This window comes from Dipodomys merriami, unplaced genomic scaffold (genome assembly GCF_024711535.1).
Source record: "Dipodomys merriami isolate MVZ:Mamm:240054 unplaced genomic scaffold, mDipMer1.0.p SCAF_10, whole genome shotgun sequence".
In the NCBI taxonomy this organism is placed as follows: Eukaryota; Metazoa; Chordata; class Mammalia; order Rodentia; family Heteromyidae; genus Dipodomys; species Dipodomys merriami.
Window position 1 is genome coordinate 14,153,115 of NW_027202271.1, and position 24,945 is coordinate 14,178,059.

Sequence of the window (24,945 nt, forward strand, 5' to 3'; positions counted from 1 at the left end):
ACTAGTTTGAACTCAGAATCTTGCATTTTGCTAGGCAAGCACTGTACCACACGAAGCATTTCTCTAGCCCTTATATGCTTTTGGATAGGTTCTCCTGCTTTTTCTGGGCCAACCTCAGAACATGATCTTTCTACCTATGCAGGGATAACAGGCATTTACCTACAGTGTCAGCTTATGGATTGAGAACTGTCAGTAATTTTTTTTTTTTTTTTTGTCGATTGTGGGGCTTGAACTCTGGGCCTGGGCACTGTCCTTCAGCTCTTCAGCTCAAAGCTAGAGCTCTACCACTTGAGCCACAGCACCACTTCTGTTTTTTGTTTTTGTTTTTTTTTTGGTCCGGTCATGGGGCCTGAATTCTGGGCCTGGGCGCTGTCCCTCAGCTCTTCAGCTCAAGGCTAGCACTCTACCACTTGAGCCACAGCGCCACTTCCGGCTTTTTTTCCCCCTGCTTATGTGGTGCTGAGGAATCGAACCCAGAGCCTCAGGCATGCAAGACAAGCGCTATACCACTGAGCCACCTTCCCAGCCCCACTTCTGGTTTTCTAAGTGGTTTACTGGAGATATGAGTCTCATAGACTTTCCTGCCCGGGCTGGCTTTTAACCATGATCCTCAGATTTAATCCTCCTGAGTAGCTAGGATTACAGGCATGAGCCACCAGCACCCGGCTTGTCTTTGCAACTTTTTACCTAAACGAATCTCAAACTTTTATCCTCCTAATCTTGGTCTGGAATTATAGGTTCCAATCAGTGTTCCTTTTCTATCTTTCACACACCATTCTCAATTATCTCACAGAATCCTTTTTTTAAAGGGTAACAAGTGGAGCTGGGAAGGTGGCTCAGTGGTAGAGCACTTGCCTTGCATGCCTGAGGCCCTGGGTTGGATTCCTCAGCACCACATAAGAAAAAAGCCGGAAGTGGCGCTGTGGCTCAAGTGGTAGAGTGCTGGCCTTGAGCTGAAGAGCTGAGGGACAGCACCCAGGCCCAGAGTTCAGGCCCCATGACCAGACCCCCCCCCCAAAAAAAAGAAAGAAAGATAGAGGGTAACAAGTTGCACAAGAAATGTATTCACTACCTTATATATAAGGGTAACCCCTCTGTACATCACCTTGACAATAAAATTAAATTTTAAAAAAGAATCCTTTTTATTTCCCTCCACTAACCACAGGCATTATTCAAGAGTCAGTCTTTAATAGCTAGAATATGGAAACAACCCAGATGCCCCACCACCGATGAATGGATCCAAAAATTGTGGTATCTATACACAATGGAATATTATGAAGCCATTAGAAATGACAAAATAATGGCATTTGCAGGGAAATGGATGGAGCTAGAAGGAATCATGTTGAGTGAGGTAAGCCAAGAGCAGAGAGACAAACGGTACATGGTCTCCCTGATAAGTGGATGTTAAATCCAAAATGTTAGGTGATACGACAAAATTAACAGGACTTAAGAAACAAAAAACTGGGGCTGGGAAGTTGGCTCAGTGTTAGAGCGCTTGCCTTGCATGCCTGAGGCCCTGGGTTCGATTCCCAGCACCACATAAGCAAAAAGAAAAAAAACCGGAATTGGCGCTGTGGCTCAAGTGGTAGAACACTAGCCTTGAGCTGAAGAGCTTAGAGACAGTGCCCAAGCCCAGAGTTCAGGCCCCATAACCGGACCCCCCCCCCCCAAAAAAAAAAGAAACAAAGAACTTCCACTCATCTGGTTGAACTACTACTAAATATCTCCATGCTGCTGATCACATGCATGGTGTATATGTGTACACCGTTATATGTTATAGACCGTGATAGACAATTTGCTCCAGGAAAGTTAGAGTGAGCTTGTGACTTTAAATGAGCATCATTATTCCACAATACTGTGAAATTATGTAATCACTTAATCACAAATTAAAAAACAAAAGATCCTTGGGGAAGGTAGGGAGGGAAGGGATTGTAGGGGGAAAACAATGGAGGGGGTAACAATGCTCAAAAGGAAGTGTACTCATTACCTTACTCATGTAACTGTAACCCTCTGTATAGTATCTTTACAATAAAAAATTAAAAAAAAAGAAAGAGTCAGTCTTTCTCTTCTCCAAGTGGGCCTACTCTGAAGTCATCTTCTTTTTTTGGGGGGGGTGAGGTTACGGGGGGTTTGGTCATGGGGCCTGAACTCTGGGCCTGGGCGCTGTCCCTCAGCTCTTCAGCTCAAGGCTAGAGCTTTACCACTTGAGCCACAGCGCCACTTCCAGCTTTTTTCCTTTTTGCTTATGTGGTGCTGAAGAATCGAACCCAGGGCCTCAGGCATGCAAGGCAAGGGCTCCACCACTGAGCCACCTTTCCAGGTCCCCCCCCTTTTTTTTTGCCAGTCCTGGGACTTGCAATCAGGCCCTAGGCAGTGTCCCTGAGCTTCTTCTACTCAACATTAGTACTCTACCACTTAAGCCACAGGGCCACTTATGGTTTTTTCTGTTTATGTGCTACTGAGGAATCAAACCCAGGGCTTCCTGAATGCTAAACAACCACTCTACCCATAAGCCATATTCCCAGCCCTCTCAAGTCATCTTTTTTTTTTTTGGTTGGTCATGGGGCTTGAACTCTTGCCCTGGGCACTGTTCCTCAGCTCTTCAGCTCAAGGCCAGCCCTCTACCATTTGAGCCACAGTGCCACTTCCAGTTTTCTAGTGGTTTATTGGAGATAAGAGTCTCACGTACTTTCCTGATCAAGATGCCTTTGAACCATGATCCTCAGGTCTCAGCCTCCTGAGTAGCTAGGATTACAGGCCACTGGCCCCTGGCTCAAGTCATCTTATAAAACAATTTCCACAGTGGCATTGTAAACTATGACCATCCTGCTTCCATACTGGGTTTCCATTCCATGTATGAAGTTGCTTCTTTCTTTCTTTCTTTTTTTTTTTTGGGTCCGATCGTGGGGCCTGAACTCTGGGCCTGGGCGCTGTCCCTCAGCTCTTCAGCTCAAGGCTAGCACTCTACCACTTGAACCACAGCGCCACTTCCGGCTTTTTTCTTTTTTCTTTTCTTTTTTTTTTTGGGTCCGGTCGTGGGGCTTGAACTCTGGGCCTGGGCACTGTCCCTCAGCTCTTCAGCTCAAGGCTAGCGCTCTACCACTTGAGCCACAGGGCCACTTCCAGCTTTTTTTTTCTTTTTGTTTATGTGGAGCTGAGGAATGGAACCCAGGGCCTTAGGCTTGCAAGGCAAGCACTCTACCACTGAGCCACCTTCCCAGCCCTGAAGTTGCTTCTTATCTCCCACAAATACACAACATATAGTCCAAATCATTGTACTATCTTCTCTTACTCTCTCCTCCTCAAATTCAACCTAAACACAATTAATTTTTCTTCAAAGGAGTTGGCATATGAATTTTTGTTTGTACCAAACAAAATAATGTAACATGGAAGGTAATACAATATAACAAAATGTATACAAGGTTTGAACTTAGAAAAGAATTTGTAGGTTTTCACTCTTCTCTCAAATTATGGTGCTCAGTAGAGAAATATACCACCTCTTATGTTAGCTAGTCAAAAATTCTATACAGGGGCTGGGAAGGTGGCTCAGTGGTAGAGTGCTTGCCTTGCATGCATGAGGCCCTGGGTTCGATTCCTCAGCACCACATAAGCAAAAAAAAAAAAAGCTGGAAGTGGCACTGTGGCTCAAGTGGTAGAGTGCTAGCCTTGAGCTGAAGAGCAGAGGGACAGCGCCCAGGCCCAGAGTTCAGGCCCCACAACCAGACCCCCCCAAAAAAAAAAAATTCTATACAGCCAGGCACTGGTGGCTCATACCTGTAATCCTAGCTACTCAGGAGGCTGAGATCTGAGGATCACAGTTTGAAGCCAGCCCTGGCAGGAAAGTTGGTGAGGGTGAGACTCTTATCTCCAATAAACTACTACTACAAAAAAAAAAAGGCTGAAAGTGGAGCTATGGCTCAAATGGTAGAGTGGAAGTCCTCAGGGACAACACTCATGCCCTGAATTTAAGCCCCAGGACTAGTGCACCTATAAGTGCATGCACACACACATAGAATTCTCTATATAATGCCTAACACAGTGACATATGGTGGACAGAGAATAGCGAGAGAAAAAGCTAGGCCATGGATTTGACTCTAATTACATAATCTTAGGCATTAAACACTGAATTTCTGCCTCTATAAATTGGGGCTGATGGTCACCCATTGTGTGAGAAAAAACCTCAAGTATGCAAGTTATTAAACCTCAAGTATGCAAGCCAGGCACTAGTGGCTCACACCTTTAATCCTAGCCACTCCTAGCTGAGATCTGAGGATATGGTTCAAAGCCAGCCTTGTCAGGAAAAGTCTGTGAGACTCTTACTCCAATTAATCACTAGAATGCTTGCCTTGTGCTGAAGAGCTCAGGGACAGTGCCCAGGTCCAGAGTTCAAGCCCCACAACTGACCAAAATAAACGAATAAACAAAAAATAAACCAACAGGGGCTGGGAAGGTGGCTCAGTGGTAGAGCGCTTGCCTTGCATGCATGAGGCCCTGGGTTCAATTCCTCAGCACCACATAAGCAAAAAGAAAAAAGCCGGAAGTGGCACTGTGGCTCAAGTGGTAGAGCGCTAGCCTTGAGCTGAAGAGCTGAGGGACAGCACCCAGGCCCAGAGTTCAGGCCCCATGACCGGACCCAAAAAAACAAACAAACAAAAAAACCCAACAAAACAAACACAAAAAAACATCAAGTATGCATAAAACTATCTACCACCAGTTGCATGCTCAATCTCTGCGCCCCCCTTCCTGCCCCGCCCCTTTTGAGACAGGGTTTCACTATGTAGCCCGTTTTCTCTTTCTCCTGCCTTGAGCGCCAGAGTGCAAGGATTACAGGCTTGTGTGGTCTCCAACACTGGTTCCTCTACACCTTTTAGGCAGGTTCTTGTTATTTCTTTTTTTCCCCTTTTTTTGGTGCCTGTCCTGGGGCTTGAACTCAGGGCTTGTCCCTGAGATTTTTTTTTTAGCTCTTGAACTTTTTAGCTCAAGGCTAGCACTCTACCACTTGAACCACAGCTGTACCTCTGGCTTTTTCCTGGCTAACTGGAGAGAAGAGTCTCAAAAAATTTTCTAGGGGCTGGGAAGGTGGCTCAGGGGTAGAATGCTTGCCTTGCATACATGAGGCCCTGGGTTCGATTCCTCAGCACCACATAAGTAAAAAGAAAAAGCCGGAAGTGGCACTGTGGCTTAAGTGGTAGAGTGCTAGCCTTGAGCTGAAGAGCTGAGGGACAGCACCCAGGCCCAGAGTTCAGGCCCCACATCCAGACCCCCCCCCCTGCAAAACAAAACAAAACAAAACCAAAAAAAAAAAAAACACTTTTCTGGCTTGAACCTTGATCCTCAGTTCTCAGCCTCCTGTAAGCTAAAATTACAGGATTATCTTTCAGTCTTTCTCTGAGCTTGCAGGCCCCCTCTTTGTACACTGCTACCCTTTGTCAGAAAATGTTTCAGCCCCTGCCTGGCTAGCACCATACTATAGGTCCCAGCTTAGATGAAAACTCCCAGATGACATCCCAAGCAAGAACAGAAGGTTCTTTGTACATGCTATGCAAAAGCTCTACTACAGGAATACTCTCCTAGCCTAAGGACATGGAATTCTCAAAGAACAGCACCTTCCCCTAACATTATGTAATCACATTTGATTTGTATTTATTTACTTTTTTCTGGTAGTTTATTGGAGATAAGAGCCTCACAGACTTTCCTGCTTGGGCTGGCTTTGAACCGCGATCCTCAGATCTCAGCCTCCTAAGTAACTAGGATAACAGGCATAAGCCACGGGCTCCAGGTTATTTATTTACTTTTGAGAGAAGGTTTTGCTATGTATTCCTGGATGGCCTTGAACTTGTGATCTTTTGGCCTCAAAATGCCTAGCCTAGAAGTTTTTTTGTTTGTTTGTTGTTGTTTGCCAGTCCTGGGGCTTGAACTCAGGGCCTGGGCACTGTCCCTGAGCTTCTTTTTGTTCAAAGCTAGCACTCTACCACTGGAGACAGAGTGGCACTTCTGGCTTTTTCTGTTTATATGATACTGAGGAATGGAAACCAAGGCTTAATACTTACTAGGCAAGCCCTAAGCCACCTTCCCTGCCCTGAACAAGTTATTTACTTATTTATTTATTTTTGTCGGTCGTGGGGCTTTAAATCTGGGCCTGGGCACTGTCCCTCAGCTTTTCAGCTCAAGGCTAGTGCTCTACCACTTGAGCTACAGTGCCACTTCCAGTTTTCTGGTGGTTTTCATTGGAGATAAGAGTTTCATGGACTTTCCTGCCCAGGTTAGCTTTGAACCGTGATCATCAGATCTCAGCCTCCTGAGTAGCTAGGATTACAGGCTTGAGCCAACAGCGCCCGGCTTAGAACAAGTAATTTTTGATACTTTGAATCCTTTCCTTCATGCCAGAGACTGTTCTGAGAGCTAAAATACAGTGTTATTAACATACAAAAAATGAGCTGGGAAGGTGGCTTAGTGCTTGCCTAGCATGCATAAAGCCCTGGGTTTGATTCCCCAGTAGCACATAAACAGAAGAAGCTAGAAGTGGCGATGTAGCTCAAGTGATAGAGTGCTAGCCTTGAACCAAAGAAGCTTAGAGACAGTGCCCAGGCTCTGAGTTCAAGCCCCAGGACTGGCAAAAAAGTTACTTATTCAAGCTGCATGCTACTGGTGGTTCATGCCTGTAATCCTAGCTACTCAGGAGGCTAAGATCTGAGAACTGTAGCTCAGAGCTAGCCCAGGCACACAATCTGAGAGATTCTTATCGTCAATTAACTACTGCAAAGCTAGAAGTTGACCGGCACTGGTGGCTCACAAATTTAATCCAAAGATTAAATCTGAGAATCATGGTTCAAAGCCAACCTACACCGAAAAATCCATGAAGCCCTCATCTCCATTTAACCACCACAAAAAGCCAGAAGAGAACCTGTGGCTTACGTAGTAGGATGCATAAAAGTTCAGGGACAGTGCCTCAGCCCTGAGTTTAATCCCTAGTGCGTGCACGCGCGCACACACACACGTATCATTTACTGTATTCAAACTCTAGTTTGGGGGGGAAAAGAAAATGAAACAGTATAGTAGACTATGTTTGTTTATTGCAAAATATATCTTCTCAAATTATAGGAAATCATTTTCATTTCATAGCATCAAAAAATATAAAGGTCTTTACCACCAAACTCAGGTAAATTAAACTGAACTCCATAAAACAGACTGGTTTAGTCAGCTTCCTCTGTTGACATAATTCAGGTGTTTGTTTTTTTTAACAAATGCTAAATGCTTTAAGGTAGCAAAGCCAAATAGTAATTCTAGAAATGAAAGGAAATTACAATGAGAAATAAGAGGGAGGGAAAAAAAATCTCAATTCAATAGTTCCTAAACTTAGTATACATAAGATGCACCTGGAAAATTGCTTTACAATACTGATTTCTAGGCCAGGCACTGCAGGTGACTCAAGATTATAATCCTAGCTTCTCAGGAGGCAGAGATAAGAAGGATCTCAGTTCAAGGTGAGCCCATACAAAAAGTTCTCAAGATCCCCACCTCAACCAATAGCTAGACTTAGTGGTGTGTGTCATCCAAGTTTTTTTTACCCTTTTTTTTTTTTTTGTCATTTGTGGGGCTTGAATAGGAAGCTTAAATAAGAAGATCAGGAGTTAGCTCTCAATGGAACCCACTTGTCTAGCAAGTGCAAGGTCCTGAGTTCAATTCTCAGCTCAGGAAAAAAAGAAAAAGAAAAGCCAAAATAGGAAGATCCAAGTCCACTCTGGCCCAGAGAAAAAGCCAGACTCTATCTAAAAAAACAAAAACAGAGAAAAAAGAGCTAAGGGTTTGGGCTGGGAAGGTGGCTCAGTGGTAGAGTGCTTGCTTTGCATGCATGAGGCCCTGGGTTCGATTCCTCAGCACCACATAAGCAAAAAGAAAAAAAGCTGGAAGTGGCACTGTGGCTCAAGTGGTAGAGTGCTAGCCTTGAGCTGAAGAGCTGAGGGACAGCGCCCAGGCCCAGAGTTCAGGCCCCACGACAGGACCCCCCAAAAAAAAAAAAAAAGAGCTAAGGATTTGACTCTCAAGTAGGAGAATATCTGACTAGCAAGCACAAAGCACCTGGTTTCATGTCCCAGTACCAAACCAAACCAAAACACAAAAACAAAATACTAGTTTCCAGGTCCTATCTCATAATTCTGATTCATCAAGTCTGGAAAACGGCCCAAGAAAACCTCATTTAAATAACTGTGAAGTGACTAGTCAAGATTTCGCCATTAAATGAGGAAAAGCACTGAATTTGAGGGTTTAAAAGCTGTATGTACTTAATGAAACATAGGAAAAAAGCAGCATAAAATATTTTACATAGGGGCTGGGAAGGTGGCTCAGTGGTAGAGCGCTTGCCTTGCATGCATGAGGCCCTGGGTTCAATTCCTCAGCACCACATAAGCAAAAAGAAAAAAGCCGGAAGTGGTGCTGTAGCTCAAGTGGTAGAGCGCTAACCTTGAGCTGAAGAGCTGAGGGACAGTGCCCAGGCCCAGAGTTCAGGCCCCACGACCGGACCCCCCCAAAAAAATTTTTTTTACATATTCTACTTTGAATTTTCTGTTGACATTCAAATTTTCCTGTGTAAGAAAATCTGCTTCCATGGACTAGGAACATAGTCTAGTGGTAGAATGCTTGGCAAGTATGCATAAAGCCCTAGGTTAGATTCCTCAGTATCACATAAACAGAAAAAGCCAGAAGCAGCACAGTGGTTCAAGTGGTAGAGTGCTAGCCTTGAGCAAAATAAGCTCAGGGACAATGCCCCAGGACTGGGGCAAAAAACATAAAGAAAGAAAAAATTAAAAAAAGAAAGAAAAAGAAAAAGAAAAAGAAAATCTGTTCCCCTTAAAAGTCGCCTATGAGCCAGGCGTGGTGGCTTATGCCTGTAATCCTAGCTATTCATGAGGCTGAGATCTGAAGATCACCGGGCTAGCTAGCTCCTGCAGGAAAGGCAATGAGACTCTAATCTCCAGTAAACCACTCAGAAAGCCAGAAGTGGCTCTGTGGCTCAAGTGGTCAAGCACTAGTCTTGAGCTGAAGAGCTGAAGGACAGTACCCAGGCCCACAGTTCAAGTACCACAATTGACCCCCCCCCAAAAAAAAAGTAGCCTGTGAGCCAGATATGGTGTGAATATTTGTAATCAGGAGGCTCAGACTGAAGGATGAGGAATTTGAGGTAATCTAGGCTACACTGTAAGACCCTAACTCAAAAATAAATATATAAATGAAAAAGATTTGGACCACCTGGGAAGGTGGCTCAATGGTAGAGTTCTTGCCTTGCATGCATGAGACCCTGGGTTCGATTCCTCAGCACCACATAAACAGAAAAAGCAGGAAGTGGTGCTGTGGCTCCAGTGGTAGAGCACTAGCCTTGAGCTGAAGAGCTCAGGGACCACACCCAGGCCCAGAGTTCAAGCCCCAAGAATGACCAAAAAAAAAGAAGAAGAAAAAGAAAAAGAAAAAAAAAGATTTGGACTAACCAAATCTGAGACCCTGAACTTGTAAATTTGAGCTGACTAGTTTACCTAGAACTTCCCTACCCAGACAGCATAAAATTTTTCTGTGGACCAATGACTCATGATAACAAAATCAGGTTATTTTAATTCTTTCTTCCTCTAGTCTGGTTTGTCGCTGAATCTAAAACGCTGCTTATGAAAAATACACAAGGCAAATGTTTGAATAGGAATTCCATTTTATTTTTATTTGCTGATCATGAAGGCAGCTATAATCTATTGAGATGTCAAAGTTAAAGCAGGAGCCAGACGACAGTGGCTTACACCTGTAATCATAGCTACTTAGAAGGCTGAAATCTGAAGATTATGGTTTGATGCCAGCCTGGGCAGAAAAGTCCCCAATGTGACTCATCTCCAATTAATCACTCAAAAATCCAAAGTGGAGCTGTGGTTCAAGTGGTAGAGTGGTAGCCTTGACCACCAAGAGGCTCAAGGACAGCACTCAGTCCCTGAGTTCAAGTCCCACAGCTGACAAAAAAAAAAAAAAGTTAAAGCTGGGAGGCAACAGATTTGACCTTTGATCTTATCCCTGCCACTAATTAGCCACATGACCATGAACAACACACCCATTTGGACTTTGCCTTCTTTTATAAGATGAAGAAGTTACAATAGCCTAGTGTTTTAACTGCAGGTTACAATTAGTGAGTTGTGAAATCAATTTCGTTTGTCAGAACCAGAATGTTTTGTTTTGTTTTTGTTTTTGCAGTGCTGTGGATTGAACCCAGGCCTCCCACAGGTTAGACAAGAATTCCACAACTGAGCTACAACCTAGCCTGTTGTTTCGATAGAAAAACAATAGAAGGCACCAGGCAATGTCAGACTGCATCACACACACTATAGGTAAATATTCTTTTTTTCTTTCTTTCTTTCTTTCTTTCTTTTTTTTTTTTTTTTGCTGGTCCTGGAGCTTGAATTCCGGGCCTGGGCATTGTCCCTGAGCCTTTTTGTGCTCAACGCTTATGCTCTACCACTTGAGTCACAGCACTATTTTTTTTTTTTTTGAGTAGTTTATTGAAGAGTCTTATGGGGACTTTTTTGCACAGGTGGCTTTGAACTATGATCCTCTGTAGCTAGGATTACATGCCTGAGCCAATGGTGCCCAGCTTAAATATTTTTATTTTATGTCAGTAGTGGGGCTTGAACTCTGGGCCTGGGCACTGTCCCTGAGCTCTTCAGCTCAAGGCTAGAGTTCTGTCACGTAAGCCACAGTGCCACTTCTGACTTTTTATGTGTATGTGGTGCTGAGGAAAGGAACCCAGGGCCTCATGCATGTGAGGCAAGCAATCTACCACTGAGCCACCATTCCAGCCCCTAAATATTCTTTTATAAAGCTTTTGTTTTATTTTGTTTTGGAGACAGGGTTTTGGTATGTAGCCCAGGTTGACCTAGAACTCCTGCTTCTGTTTCTTGAAAGAAGCTGAATTTACCAAATGTTTTCATCATTTATACATGTATGTAAACTAAATAGCAATGTAAATTACTTTTCTTTTTCTTTCTTTCTTTTTTTCGCTTTCTCTCTCTTTCTGTCTGCCTGCCTGCTTTCCTTCCTTCCTTCCTTCCTTCCTTTCTTCCTTCCTTCCTTCTTCCTTCTTTCCTTGCTTGCTTGCTTACTTGCTAGCCACCTGGCTTTGCTTTTAGTTATTTTTCAAGTTGGGTCTTTATATCTTGGCAAGCCTGGACTATTATCCTCTATTTGTACTTCCCACATGCATTATACCACCTTTCATTGGTTAAGATAAAGGTCTTGTTCTTTGCTCAAGCTGGATTTGAATCACAGTCCTCCCAGTTTTTGCTTCCCAAGTATAGGAGTACAGGCATATGCCACAATAACCAACGATTTTATACATACATTTTGTAGTACTAGAGTTTGAACCCAGGGCCTCTGGCTTGCTAAGCAGATGCTCTACCACTTTAGCTACATTCCACCTCCCTAAAATATTAAAATATTTCTTATTGTGGAGGATACTTAAGAGAACTGTACTTTGACCAATTTTGGCAAGGATGTGGAGAGATTCCTGCTGGTAGGAATTTAAAATGGTACATCTACTTTGGAAAATAGCCTTGCAGGTCCTCAATAGGTTAAAAACAAAGTTTCCACAAAGGGTGAACAAATGTAGCAGTGGTACTCACTAGACACTACTTTTTTTTTGGGGGGGGGGGGGTTGGTCCGGTCATGGGCCTGAACTCTGGGCCTGGGCGCTGTCCCTCAGCTCTTCAGCTCAAGGCTAGCACTCTACCACTTGAGCCATAGCGCCACTTCCGGCTTTTTTTTCTGGTTATGTGGTGCTGAGGAATTGAACCCAGGGCCTCATGCATGCAAGGCAAGTGCTCTACCACTGAGCCAACTTCCCAGCCCCTCACTAGACACTATGTTGAAACTTCTGGAGAGGGGTAGGTGTGAGAAACTGGGAGAGAGTGAAGGAAGGGGTGACACTGGCCAAAACGAAATGTGCTCATTACCTGATTTATGAAATGTACTCATTACCTGATTTATGAAATGTGCTCATTACCTGTACATCACCCTTATAGTAACAGTTTTAAAAAAAAGTAACAAAGTTTCCATATGATCCAGCAATTGTGGTCCTACATGTTTGAATATATGTGTAAGCTTATGTTCAATAGAAATGTGAATATGTATCAAATTCTCACATTGCACGCAACAATTATGTGCAATTACTTAAAATAATGTAATTAAAAATAAAAGTAAATCTAAGCATGGTACACAGCTGTAATCCCAGCACCTGGAAGGTGGGGGCAGTAGGATCTCAAGTTGGAGGTTAGATTGGGCTAGTGAGACCTTATTTCAAAACATATACATACCACATATACACACCATACACACACATACACACATATACACAAACACACATACATACAAACAAGGGAGAAATAAAAACACATGTCTAATACAAAAACCTAGACATGAATATTCATAGCAGCATTACTCACAGACAAAACAGTATGACTAAACCAAAAGTCTATCAACTAATGCATTGATAAACAAAATGTGGTATATTCCCCAATGGAATATCATTTGGTCATAATAAAGGAATAAAGTGCTATTACATAGTATAGCACAGATGAACCTTGAAAATATTCCACTTAATGAAGAGACAATCAAAACAACCATGTAGGTTAGCTGTTGGTAAGACTGGGGAAAGAAGAAAAAGGCTGACTGCTAGTAACTATAGATCTTTTCTTTCTAGGAGGTAATAAAAATGTAAACCTGGGGGGTGGGGGAGATGGGAAGGGATGGGAAGGGAAACAAAGGAGGAGGCAACAATGCTTGATAAGAAATGTACTCGACGGGCGCTGGTGGCTCACGCCTGTAATCCTAGCTACTCAGGAGGCTGAGATCTGAGGATCGCTGTTCAAAGCCAGCCCGGGCAGGAGAGACCGTGAGACTCCTATCTCCAATAAACCACCAGAAAACCAGAAGTGGCGCTGTAGCTCAAGTGGTAGAGTGCTCGCCTTGAGCTGAAGAGCTGAGGGACAGCGCCCAGGCCCAGAGTTCAAGCCCCACGGCCGACCAAAAAAGAAAAAAAAAAAGAAATGTACTCATTATTTTGCCCATGTAATTGTAACCCCTCTATACGGTATTTTCACAATAAAAAAAATGTAAAACTGATTACGGAAATGGCTACACAATTCTTAAAATATTTTTTTTGTGTGTGTCCGGTCGTGGGGCCTGAACTCTGGGCCTGGGCGCTGTCCCTCAGCTCTTCAGCTCAAGGCTAGTGCTCTACTACTTGAGCCACAGTGCCACTTCCGGCTTTTTTGCTTATGTGGTGCTGAGGAATCAAACCCAGGGCCTCAGGCATGCAAGGCAAGCGTTCTACCACTGAGCCACCTTCCCAGCCCTTAAAATATTTTTGAAAACACTGAATTACACAGTTAAAATAGGTGGATTATATGGCATACAAATTAAATGTAATAGAACTTATTTTTTAAGATTATAGTTAGCTGGGCATTGGTGGCTCGTGCCTGAAATCCTAGCTACTCAGGTTGCTGAGATCTGAGGATCATGGCTCAAAGCCAGCCCAGGCAAGAAAGTCCATGAGACTCTTATCTTGAATAAACCACCAGAAAATCAGAAGTAGCACTATGGCTCAAGTGGTGGAGTGCTTGCCTTGAGCTGAAATGCTCAGGTACAGCACCCAGGCCCAGAGTACAAATACCACAACCAACAAAAAAAATTATAGTTTGTGGGTTGAGGATGAAGCTCCAGTGATAGAGTCCATGCTGTGCATGGAGAGAGCTAGGATCAATCCCCAGGGCACAAAAAACAAGTGAAACTAAAGAAGAAAATAGTTTAAAAAGTAGAGAAAAGGAAGTCAGCAGATTAGCTGATGAATGATCACTGAAGGTCCCTGGAAAACTCAGTGTCCTCCTGATAGAGCATGCATTACCCACCTTCTCACTATGGTTACTTGGAGGCTGGATTATAAAACATAAATACAGCTAGTTCAAATTCTGATTCCAGTGCTCACTACATGTATGGCACTTTCTGGTGCTTCAGCTTCCCTCTGTGTAAAATAAGGATGATAAACTTGCCCTATAGGGTGGTTTTAACATAAAAGGAAGTAAATGCAAAGCATTGCCTAACACATTGTTTGAGAGCAGTTAAGACCTTGATATCTTGTATGTTTAAGAAATATGTAATAGCTGGGTGCTCATGCCTGTAATCCTAGCTACTTGGGAGGCTCAGATCTGAGGATCGCTGTTCAAAGCCAGCCTGGGCAGGAAAGTCTGTGAGACTCTTTATCTCCAATTAACCACTTAGAAAACCAGAAGTGGTACAGTGGCTCAAAGGGTAGAGCGCTTGCCTTGAGCTGAAGAGCTCAAGGACTGCACCCAGGCCCACAATTCTTTTTCTTTCTTTCTTTCTTTCTTTCTTTCTTTCTTTCTTTCTTTCCTTCTTTCTTTCTTTCTTTCTTTCTTTCTTTCTTTTTCTTTCTTTCTTTTTTTTTTTGTCAGTGGTGGGGCTTGAACTCTGGGCCTGGGCACTGTCCCTGAGCTCTTCAGCTCAAGGCTAGCGTTCTGTCACTTGAGCCACAGTGCCACTTCTGACTTTTTATGTGTATGTGGTACTGAGAAATTGAACCCAGGGCCTCATGTGAGGCAAGCACTCTACCACTGAGCCACCTTCCCAGCCCCATATCAAACATTTTATATCAAAATCAATCCCAGGAAATGGAAACAACAGGTTTTCTTTTTCTTTTTTCTTTTTTGCTAGTCCTGGGCTTGAACTCAGGGTCTAGGCACTGTCCTGAGCTTCTTTTACTCAAGGCTAACACTCTACCACTTGAGCCTCAGCACCACTTCTCACTTTTTCTGTTTAGGTGGTACTGAGGAATTGAACCCAGGGCTTCATGCATGTTAGCCAAGCACTCTAACACTAAGCCACATTCCCAGCCCTAAAACAAGAGTGTTTTTTTTCCTTTGTTGTTGTTTTTGTTTTCTTGTGTATTTGTGTATCTTTGGGAGGGTATGGGAGGACCACAGAAATGGAGGGATAAATGGTGAATAAATGGAGCAGATACTATATAACTTGTAGATGGGGATGGGAGGAAAAACTGGGAGAGCAAGGGAATGGATAACATTGTCCAAAAAGAAATGTACTCTTGACCTGACTTATGTAACTGTAACCCCTCTGTGCATTACCTTTTTTTTTTTCAATCGGTCATGGAGCTTGAACTCTGGGCCTGGGCATTGTCCCTGAGCTCTTTACCTCAAGGCAAATGCTCTACCACTTCAACCACAGTGCCACTTCCAGTTTCTGGTGGTTAATTGGAAATAAGAGTTTCATGGACTTCCCTGCTTAGGCTAGCTTTGAACTGTGATCCTCAGATCTCAGCTTCCTGAGGAGCTAGGATTACAGGCGTAAGCCATCAGCACCCTGCTGCATTACCTTTTAGTAACAATAAATAACACAAATAAATTTATTTTACAATTATTAGAAAAATGAATTACAAAGGAGGAGGCTGCAATGCTTGGTAAGAAATGTATGCATTATCCTGCCCATGTAATTGTAACCCCTCTGTACAGTATGTTCACAAATAAAATAAATTAAATTAAATTAAATTAAATTAAAAAAAGAAAAATGAATTACATAATTAAGAAAAGTGAAGAAACAGGTAGGTCAGGAGAGGTGGATAAAAATGTTGAAAGGGGCTGGGCACTGATGGCTCTCGCCTGTAATCCTAGCTACTCAGGAGGCTGAGATCTGAGGATTGCAATTCAAAGCCAGCCAGAAAACCATAAGTGGTGCTATGGCTTAAAGTGGTACAGCATTAGATTTGAGCACAAAAGCTCAGAAGATTGCCCTCATTCAAGCCTCATGACCAACAACAACAAAAAGGTTGTTTTTTGGAAATGGAGTCTCCATTGAACTTTTTGCTTAGGCTAGCTTTGAATCATGATCCTCTAGCTCTTAGCCTCCTAAATAGCTAAAATTACAGAAATGAGCCACTGGTGCCTGATCACACATCACTTAAAAAAAATTTTTTTTTTTTTTTTTTTTTTTTTTTTTGTCGGTCGTGGGGCTTGAACTCTGGGCCTGGGTGCTGTCCCTCAGCTCTTCAGCTCAAGGCGAGTGCTCTACCACTTGGGCTACAGCGCCACTTCCGGTTTTCCGGTGGTTTATTGGAGATAGGAGTCTCAAGGTCTCTCATGCCCGGGCTGGCTTTGAACCGCGATCCTCAGATCTCAGCCTCCTGAGTAGCTAGGATTACAGGCGTGAGCCACCAGCGCCCAGCAAAAAAAAAAAAATTTTTTTTAAATGAACATAACCTAGTGAGTTATAAAAAGGCTAAGTTCAGAAAAATGTTGGTCGTTGTAAATGTTTCTTTTTTTTGGGGTCCTGAACTATGGGCCTGGGCGCTGTCCCTCAGCTCTTCAGCTCAAGGCTAGCGCTCTACCACTTGAGCCACAGCGCCACTTCTGGCTTTTTATTTTCTGCTTATGTGGTGCTGAGGAATCGAACCCAGGGCCTTGAGCATGCAAGGCAAGCGCTCTACCACTGAGCCACCTTCCCAGCCCCTGTTATAAGGTTCTTATGCAACTTAAGCTTTCACATTTGTTTGAGACAAGGTCTCTTTATATATAAAATCCAGGCTGACCTCATCTTCCTAGGCTGGGATTTAGGCCTGTGCTGCCACTATGTCTAGCTCAATTTAAAATTTTAAAATATTTAATTAGGCCAATAAGTCGGCAGTCATGATAGAATCTATCAGTCAGCCTCCATGTTAGAATCCTTTCTATCTCCCTCCCTTACTTCCACCTTTCTTCACCTACCTCATTTCTGCAGGTCTCAACAGGTGTACAAAGTCAGAGTTGCCATTTTGTTCACTGTCTAGGTTTCCTGGCCAGAGTGATTGTCAAAGGATGAGCCTAATCATCATGTCCATTTATGTGGAAATATACAAGGTAAGAAAGAGAAGTCTCTTTGTGTTCTTGCCTGCCTCTTCCCTCAAGACAATTTCATTTCTCAAAGTAACTTCTGCCAAATGGATTATAAATTTTCTGATATGTCCCGCAAGTAATGACAACAATAGGAAATACATAATACCATGTGTCAGACAATGTTCTAAGACCTCTGCAAATATTATCTTTACAGTGACTCATTATGATGCCTATCATTATGATGCCTATTTTACAGGTGAGAAAACTGAGACAGATAAATTAACACACATCACATACATATATACATTGTTTTAACTACAATGGCTGTTAATGTGCTTCTCAGCAATTATTTATTTTCTATCATATTCTCATCTCAGGACATAAGGGCCTACTTAACCTTTCAGTACCACTCTGTAGTGTTTTGTTTTGTTTTCTCTTGTCAGTCCTGGGGTTTGAACTTAGGTCCTGGGGGATGTCCCTGAGTTTTTTGCTCAAGGCTACTGCTCTACCACTTAAGTGACAGCTCTACTTCAGGCTATTTATAGTTAATTCGAGAGAAGAGTTTCAGTGACTTTCCTGCACAGCTGGCTTTGAACTGTTATCCTCACATCTTAGCTTCCTAAGTAGGATTACAGCCATAAGCTATTGGTGCCTAGCATATAATATTTTTAATAACTTTCTGACCCAAGCCCCTGTCAAAGAACAGCTATTGTTTAGTTGCTTTGGGTTCTTCATTATTATGAACAAGACTGCAATGAAGTGGCCCAAATTGTAGAGCACCAGCCATGAGCAAAAAGGCTGAGTGAGCCGGGCACCAGTATCTCACGCCTGTAATCCTAGCTACTCAGGAGGCTGAGATCTGAGGATCAAGGTTCAAAGCCAGCCCGGGCAGGAAAGTCTGTGAGACTCTTATCTCAAATAAACCACTTGAAAACGGGAAATGGTGCTGTGGCTCAAGCAGTAGAGCACTCGCCTTGAGCTGAAGAGCACAAGGACAGCTCCCAAGCCCAGAGTTCAAGCCCCATGACTGACCAAAAAAAAAAAAAAAAAGCTCAGTGAGAATACGAAGCCTAAAGTTCAAGACCCAGTACTAGAACAAAAGAAGGGGGGGGGGGACAGGGGCTGGGAAGGTGGCTCAGTGGTAGAGTGCTTGCCTTGCATGTCTGAGGCCCTGGGTTCGATTCCTCAGTACCACATAAGCAAAAAGAAAAAAGCCGGAAGTGGCGATGTGGCTCAAGTGGTAGAGCGCTAGCCTTGAGCTGAAGAGCTGAGGGACAGTGCCCAGGCCCAGAGTTCAAACCCCACGACCGGACCCAAAAAAAAAAAAAAAGAAGGGGGGGGAGGTGGCGCCAGACACAGGTGGCTCACAGAAGGCTGAGGCCTGAGGATCACAGTTCAAAGGTAGCCCCAGTAGGAAAGTCTGTGAGTCTCTAATCTCCAAAAAACCAGAAGTGGCACTGTGGTTCAAGTGGTAGAGCACTAGCCTTGAGCTGAAGAGCTGAGGGTCAGTGCCCAGGCCCACAGTTCAAGCCCTACAACCAACAACAACAAGAAAAAAGTGAGAAAGAAAGAGACTACAACGAATATGCTTTTATGATGCCTACCTGAGGTATACACTTCTACAGTAAGCAAACATCTATGCTGTGCTCATAGAAAGTAGCATTTCTAGTTCAAAAGACTTATGCATTAAAAATTTTAATAGACACACCTCAAATTTGTCTTTGAGGAAATTACACCAACTTAGATATATTTGAACAATCAAGTAGAAGAACATTCACATTGGACTGAGAATGTAGCTTAGTGGTAACGTGCTTGACTAGTATGCATGAGGCCCTGGGTTCAATTCCTTAGTACTACACAAACAGAAAAAGCCGAAAGTGGCACTATTGCTCAAGTAATAGCCTTGAGCAAAAGAAGCTCAAGGACAGAGCCCAAGGCCTCAGTTCAAGCCCCAGGACTGGCAAAACATTATTATTTCTTCCAATCTATAAAAAAATGGTACAATATTTTGTTAGTTTTCATTCTTTAACCATAAGGGATATTGAAGTTCTTTTCAAATGTCTATTGGCCAATCTATACACTTCCTTTATGAAACTACATTTATTTGTGAATGTGGTTTATTAAATTGTTTATTACCTCTACGGTTTAATTACTTTTTCTAGTTGCACAAGAACTTTCTGAATATCATGTGTAATTTCTTATACAATTAAAATCACCTCTCTGAGCAGCTGTTCTTTCTTGGTGTCTGATTTTACCCAGATCTTATTAATGTTATTTCTAAACAGAAATGGTGCTTGACTATATAGACGAGAGAGCCTCATTTCTGCAGACATCACTTTTCTGATTGCTCATTAATATTCCCTCCAGTGCATAATGCAGTGAAGAGGCTGACAGACAGGATGTGACAACCCATCATTAAGAGAAGGTCACTGTTTGGGATTTTGCTTCTTACAGGTCTATTGCTTCCCAGTTGGATGGTGGCACTTTACAGATTAGGATTATCTATGCAAGTTAAAGCTCTCCTATGGATTCCAAAGAAATGGGTTGTCTATTATTCCAGGGCAAAAATACCTTTGGAACTTTGTTCCCAGGGTTATTAGCCAGAGCAAGAACGCAGAAACAGACTCAAACTGCCACCACCCAGACAGACTATGTCAAAATGAAGTTAAAGTTTGAGCCATGCTATAACATAAGCCTGAGGATTGGTTATTAAATATGGTTGCCAGGCACCAGTGGCTCATACCTATAATCCTAGCTGTTCAGAAGGCTGAGATCTGAGGATCACAGTTCAAAGCCAGCCTGGGCAGGAAAGTCCATGAGACACTTATCTCCAATTAACCATCAGAAAACCAGAAGTGGTGCTGTGGCTCAAGTGGCAGAGCACTCGCCTTGAGCTGAAGAGCTGAGGGACAATGCCCAGGCCCAGAGTTCAAGCTCCAGGACTGACAAAAAAAGAAGAAAACTGTAGACCAGGGATTTGAAAATATCTGCCTTCACATTAAGTGTCTCAAAACTAGAAATGGTAAGGGCTTGGCCAGAAGCTGCAGCCTAGGTCACAGCACCTAGCCTACTCTGCCCCAAGACTCCTTAAAGCTTAAGGTGACAAACTGAGTTTACTATTTACTGAGTAACAGAAAATTTCCCTAAACCTATCATCTTCAAAATGTTCTTTTAGCACATTGTTAAAATAAGTGCTTAATAAACAATGATTGTAATGGTAATAAAAAATATATTCCTAGGGGCTGGGAAGGTGGGTCAGTGGTAGAGTGCTTGCCTTGCATGCCTCAGGCCCTGAGTTCGATTCCTCAGCACCACATAAGCAAAAAGAAAAAAGCCAGAAGTGGCGCTGTGGCTCAAGTGGTAGAGCGCTAGCCTTGAGCTGAAGAGCTGAGGGACAGCGCCCAGGCCCAGAGTTCAGGCCCCACGACTGGACCAAAAAAAAAAAATATATATATATATATATATTCCTAAAATTGATTAAGCATTTACCACATATCAGAAGCTGCTTCAATTGCTTTCCATATCTAAATGTACTTATCTCTCACAGTAATGAGCTCATAAGTAATATCACCCCACTTTTTTTGGGGGGGGTGGGTCCGGTCGTGGGGCCTGAACTCTGGGCCTGGGCACTGTCCCTCAGCATTTCAGCTCAAGGCAAGTGCTCTACCACTTGAGCCACAGCACCACTTCCAGCCTTTTTTTTTCTGCTTATGTGGTGCTGAGGAATCAAACCCAGGGCCTCATGCATGCAAGACAAGCGCTCTACCACTGAGCCACCTTCCCAGCCCCCCACTTTTTTTTGCTGAGTAGTATTCAGATTAGGGTCTAGAGAAGTTAAATATTTTATTTTTATTTTATTTTATTTTTTTGTTGGTTGTGGGGCCTACACTCTGGGCCTGGGTGCTGTCCCTCCCTCAGCTCTTCAGCTCAAGACTAGCATTCTACCACTTGAGCCACAGTGCTACTTCTGGCTTTTTCTGATTATGTGGTGTTGAGGAATCCAACTTAGGGCCTTATGCATGCCAGGCAAGTTCTCTACCACTTTCTCTAGCCACTTTCCCAGCCCAAGAGAAGCTAAATAAAGTTACTTTTTTTGGTGCCAGTCCCGGGGCTTGAACTTGGCCTGGGCACTGTCCCTGAGCATATTTTCTCAAGGCTAGTGCTCTACCACTTGAACCACAGCTCCATTTCTGGCTTTTGTGTGTGTGATTCATTATAGATAAGTCTTAATTATAGATAAGAGTCTGACTGGGCTGGCATTGAACAGAGATCCTCAGATCTCAGCCTGTTGAGTATATAGGCTAACAATTTGAGTCACCAATGCTTGGTTGAAAGTTATTCATGTTTTTGTTTTGTTTTGCCAGTCCTGGGGCTTGAACTCAAAGCCTGGGCTCTGTCACTGAGCCTCTTTGTGCTCAAGGCTAGCAATCTACCACTTGAGCCACAGTGCTTCTTCTGGCTTTTTCTGAGTAATTTATTGAATGAGATATGAGTCTCTCAGACTTTCCTGCCTGGGCTGGCTTTGAACTGTGATCCTCAGATCTCAGCCTCCTGAGTAGCTAGGATTACAGGCATAAGCCACCAACATCTAACTTGTGTGTGTGTGTGTGTGTGTGTGTGTGTGTGTGTGTGTGTGTGTGTGTGTGTGTGTGTGTGTGTGTGTGTGTGTGTGTGTGTGTATGTGTGTGTGTGTGTGTGTGTGTGTGTGTGTGTGTGTGTGTGTGTGTGTGTGTGTAGCAGTTCTGGAGTTTGAACTCAAGGCCTGGGTGCTGTTCTTGGGGTTTTTTTGTTTTGTTTTGTTTTAAATAAGTTTTTTATTGTGAAAATACTGTACAGAGGGGTTACAGTTACTTGAGCAAGGTAATGAGTACATTTCTTATCAAGCATTGTTGACTCCTCCTTTGTTTTTCCCCTACTATCCCATCCCTCCCACCTCCTCACCTCATCCCCCCCTAGCCTAAATTGTAAAGTTCATTTTTCAACAGTGTTTTGTACATCTCGTTGCAATGGGTCAATCTGTATCCCTATTTAAACAATTTTCCCTTCCCCTCCCCAAATTATATCAGCATCAAAAACAGTGAAAAAAGCAGTTATACAGTGGGGGAACATACAAAGCAACAAAAAAAAAATCACATGGTACCTTATAAATATGTTAGAAACAAAACAAGGAAGAAAAAAACACTTGTGTCCCTACCTTGGGGTTCATTTCACTTAACATAATCTTTTTTTTTTTTTGGTCCGGTCGTGGGGCCTGAACTCTGGGCCTGGGCGCTGTCCCTTAGCTCTTCAGCTCAAGGCTAGCGCTCTACCACTTGAGCCACAGCACCACTTCCAGCTTTTTTCTTTTTGCTTATGTGGTACTGAGGAATCGAACCCAGGGCCTCGAGCATGCAAAGCAAGTGCTCTACCACTGAGCCACCTTTCCAGCCTCCTCGCTTAACATAATCTTATCTGACCTTTTCTGCTTGTCCCCAACATATCCTAGACATTGCAAATAAGGGAAACCATGGGACCTATGTTTCCTTAGGCCTGGCTTACTTCACTTAATATAATTTTTTCCAAGTCTTTCCATTTCCTAACAAATGGGGCAATGTCATTCTTTCTGATGGAAGCATAGAATTCCATTGTGTATATATACCACATTTTCTTGATCCATTTATCTACTGAGGGGTATCTGGGTTGGTTCCATGCCTTAGCTATGGTAAATAATGCTGCAATAAACATAGTTGTGCTGGTAGCTTTAGTATGGTCTTGTTTAAAAATATGGAATGCTTCACCAATTTGTGTGTCATCCTTGTGCAGGGGCCATGCTAATCTTCTCTGTATCATTCCAATTTTAGTATGTGCTGCAGAAGCGAGCACCCAGAGTTGTTGTTGTTGTTGTTGTTATTATTTTCTTTTGTCAGTTGTAAGGCTTGAACTCTGGGCCTGAGCGCTGTCCCTGCACTCTTCAACTCAAGGCTAGTGCTCTACCACTTAAGCCACAGCGCCACTTCTGGTTTTCCAGTGGTTTATTGGAGATAAGACTCTCACAGACTTTTCCTGCCGGGGTTGGCTTTGAACCATAAGCCTTAGATCTCAGCCTCCTGAGTAGCTAGGATTACAGATGTGAGCCACCGGCACCCAGCTGTCCCTGAGTTTTTGTGCTCAGGACTAGAGCTCTATCAAGTGAATCATAGCTTCATTTCTGGCTTTTGGCAGTTAAGTGGAGATAGGAGTCTCACTAACTTTCCTGCCTGGGTTGGCTTCAAACCACAATCCCCAGATCTCAGCATCCAAAGTAGCTAGGATTACAGGTGTGAGCCTCTGGTACTCAGCCTTTTTTTTCTTCTGTAAACAATTATCATCCCTAATCTGTTTAACTGTACCTCTCTACCAAATAATAACACTATTTCTTTCTTTTTTGGGGAGGGGGGCTCTGGTCGTGGGGCCTGAACTTTGGGCCTGGGCGCTGTCCCTCAGCTCTTCAAGCTCAAGGCTAGTGCTCTACCACTTGAGCCACAGCGCCACTCCCAGCTTTTTTTCTTTTTGCTTATGTGGTACTGAGGAATTGAACCCACGGCCTCACACATGCAAGGCAAGCGCTCTATCACTAAGCCACCTTCCCAGCCCCCAAACAGTATTTATCTACTTGATGCTTCTCTGCCTTTCCATCCTGTTGACAATTAGCTCATTGAAAGAGCAAACAATTCAACAGCAATTTTTAAAATTGTTTTTGTCAGTCATGGGGTTTGACCCCAGGGCATGGGCACTGGCCCTTGGCTTTTTCACTCAAGTCTAGCACTCTACCATTTTTGAGTCATAGCACCCTTTTGCTTTTCTGGCGGTTAATTCGAAATAAGAGTCTCACAGACTTTCCTGCTCTGGCTGGCTTCAAACCGAAATCCTCAGATCTCAGCCTCCTGAGTAGCTAGGAATATAGGCATGAACCACTGGCCCCTGACTTCAATGGCAATTTTTTTTTGTCAGTTGTGGGACTTGAACTTTGGACCTGGGCACTGTCCTTCAGCTCTTCAGCTCAAAGTGAGTACTCTACCAAGTGAGCCACAGTGCACTTCTGGTTTTTGGTAGTTAACTGGAGATAAGAGTCTTATGGACTTTCCTACCTGGGCTGGCTTTGAATCGTGATCCTCAGATCTCAGCCTCCTGAGCAGCGAGGAGTACAGGTGTGAGCCACCAGCACCCAGCCTTCAATGGCAATTTTTATAATATACTTTTACAAATAGTAAGAAAATCTCCTTCAATAAGTAGAAAACCATATCATTATGTCAGTATCTTTAAACTTTAGGTGAAAAGTAGAAAAAACTATGCAGGTGTTGGTGGCTCATGCCTGTAATCCTAGCTACTCAAGAGGCTAAGATCTGAGCATCATGGTTCGAAGTCAGCCCAGACAAGAAAGTCTGTGAGACTCTTATCTCCAGTTAATGATAAAAAAAAAAAAAAAAAGGAGGGGGGGCCTGGGAAGATGGCTTAGTGGTAGAGTGCTTGCCTTGCATGCATGAGACCCTGGGTTTGAGTCCTCAGCACCACACAAGCAAAAAGAAAAAAAGCCGGAAGTGGCGCTGTGGCTCAAGTGGTAAAGTGCTAGTGTTGAACTGAAAAAGAGTTGAGGGACAGCGCCCAGGCCCAGAGCTCAGGCCCCATGACCGGAACCAAAAAAAAAAAAAAAAAAGCTGGACATGGACCTGTGGTTCAAGTAATAGAGTACTAGCCTTGAGTTGGGAAAGGTCAGGGACAGTGCCCAGGTCGTGAGTTCAAGTCAGAACCAGAAAAAAATAAAAAGTGGGAAAAACTAGACTAGAAAAGGAATGGAAAATGGAAATTAACAATTGATCAAAGTCACAAAGCACAGATTTTTTTTTGGGGGGGGGTCCAGTTGTGGGGGCCTGAACTTTGGGCTGGGCACTGTCCCTTAGCTCTTCAGCTCAAGGCTAGCGCTCTACCACCTGAGCCACAGTGCCACTTCCGGCTTTTTTCTTTTTGCTTATGTGGTGTTAAGGAATCGAACCCAGGGCCTGAGGCATGC

General features: G+C 43.4%; 1 protein-coding gene and 1 non-coding gene across 3 annotated transcripts in view; both read right to left on the reverse strand.

Moving 5' to 3' along the window:
- The window catches only part of Lima1 (LIM domain and actin binding 1), a 134,626-nt gene that overhangs the window by 97,688 nt on the left and 11,993 nt on the right, over nt 1-24,945 (reverse strand). The gene's annotated exons all lie outside the window — the stretch shown is intronic.
- On the reverse strand, nt 22,677-22,779 carry LOC138806508 (U6 spliceosomal RNA). Its single transcript, XR_011365905.1, has one exon. It is a non-coding gene; the product is annotated as a U6 spliceosomal RNA (small nuclear RNA).